Consider the following 2,414-nt stretch of genomic DNA (forward strand, 5'->3'; position numbering starts at 1 on the left):
GTTACTGTGCCACTGTCTGCAGGACCCATCGCTCCATCCTCCCCCTGCTCCTCCTTTTCCAGACTCCTCTCCTTCTCTTTGTTGCAGATCTCTAAAGATGAGCGGATGTAGTCCTTACAGAAGTTCACCTGATCCGTCATTTGTAAGTAGCTGGCGGCAGACATCACCTCGATGACATTGCTGCTGTTCAGAGCCAAGCGGCCAGAGTACAGGAAGTCCAGGATTATAGAGAAGGCATCAGCTGTAACAATGTCTAGTGATGCTGTGCAGTAGCGCTGTCCACTCTCCTGGAAAAAATAAAAAGATGCATCACGTGTTGTGAAACAAACCAATAATGAAAATACTAAAGTTACAGTTGTTACACTTGGCCTTGGTTCAGAAATCCCCAGATTTTAAAAGAAGCAGTAGTGAAAATGTTTTGGTTACTTTAATTAAACAGAATAATCACTGAGTGTAAACAGTTCAGAAACCGCTACACAAGTATTCAGCAAGTCCACTAACTTGTGGACACAGCGGCAGTCTGCCAGAGGACATGTAGGACTTATGTTAAATGAGACTTTGACTCATTTCATTTCCCTTTGGGATTAATAAAAGTATTTCTGAATTGAATCAATTCTGATTCACTGTGAGGATTTGAATCTTTAACCACCGTGAGTCAGTAACAGACCAGCTCTATTTATTAAATTCAAAGAAGTCGTCTCACGGCACTGAACAGAAACATTCATACATAAAAATAATAATTTAACATTATTTATCTGAGGAGCAGACTGCTTCGAGTTTAACTCCATCACAGAACTCTCATCTTGAGCAAACATGAAGGTGACAGTGGAAAGAAAAACTCCCTCATGAGGAAGAAACCTTTAGCAGAACCAGACTCAGGACAAGCGGCCGTCTGCTTCGACCGGCTGGGTTTGGTAGGAACAGATACACAATGGCAGGTCAAGAATCACATGTTAAGATAGAAATAATATAAAAAAGAAAACTATTCAATTTTAGCAAATCATTTAAGGAAATGAGGTCATTTTGTCCTCTTGTAGTCTAAGTTAAGGCAGCATAACAAGCCAACCCTAACTATAGGATTTATCAAAAAGGAAAGTCTTTAAACTGGACAACGTGTCGGCCTCATGGACAGAAACTGGAAGTTGGTTCCACAAGAGAGGAGCCTGATAACTGAAAGATCTTCCTCCCATTCTGCTTTGAAACTCTAGGAACCACAAGTAAACCTGCAGTCTGAGAGTGAAGTGCTCTGTTAGGAAAATATGGAACAATAAAATCTTGAATATAAGATGGAGCTAGGTTGTTGAGAGCTTTGTAGGTTAAAGATTTTGCTTTATTTGGCTTAATAATTAATTTTCCTAAATACCAAATGCTCTTTCTAAGCCGCGACTGTTTAACTGGCGACTCAAAAATCTTAGAAAAATGTGCATTATTTTGTTGCCCACCTCCGTTCACATTAAACTAGGGATGCACCGATCCACTTTTCCACTTCCAACGTCTGAGTTTTAGTATCGTCCGATACAGAAATAAACCGTGCTGAATTCTGTTCAACAAGCTCAGCGTGCTCTTTAGGGTGAAATCTCTGGAGATGCTCGATTAAGTCGGTAGTGTTATAACTGGAAGTTTTAGTGACACCCCCTGGAGCCGTCGCTGTGCACGTATTGCACGTAGCAGTCCAATGTGCTGGCTGAAGTAGTGTGAAATAGTTCCAGATGGCCGATCCTTTCGCTCGCTCCATTTTGAAAACAATCTGTGCAGTGAGTTTGCTAGTGCAACGTCACTCAGAGCACAGAGCAAAGAATTCGAGTGAATAGATCTGCCCAGTCATGGATCGGCCACATTGTCACCGATACCCGATCCAGAAGGTTTTCGATATCGGGACCGATATTTGTATCGGATCGATGCGTCTCTACATTAAACCCACCTTGGCAGCTGCCACCATGTTTATGATTAAATCTACTGGAATACACTTTTCAAATGAAGAAATGTACTTTTGTAGTTCTTTAAAATATTATCATTTATCATTGGTGTGGTTTTTAGACCTAGATGTTTTCTGTCATAACGAAAGCTCAGTACATTTGTCAATATACAGCTCTAGCAATATAAAATTAATGAAAATTAAACAGAGAAGGGTTTGAGACAACCATGACAATTGAATTATTTTGAGAAAAATTTGTTGCACAAATATTTAACGTGTTCAAAATGCAAAAGATAAAGCTGCAAGTGTTTGGGTCTCGTGCCAGAAAAACGAGAACTTCTTTAACATTTCAAGACATTTTGATGATGTCCTTGTGATTGGCATTTACAACCTACTCTCAGTCACAGCCCAGTAAGAAACTACCTTTAAACTTCTGCTTTGGTCTCATGTCCACAAAAAAAAACTTACAGTTTGAACTGCTCTTGCTCAGATTTACACA

The sequence above is a fragment of the Nematolebias whitei genome, chromosome 19 (assembly GCF_014905685.2).
Source record: "Nematolebias whitei isolate Nwh7 chromosome 19, NemWhi1, whole genome shotgun sequence".
NCBI lineage: Eukaryota > Metazoa > Chordata > Actinopteri > Cyprinodontiformes > Rivulidae > Nematolebias > Nematolebias whitei.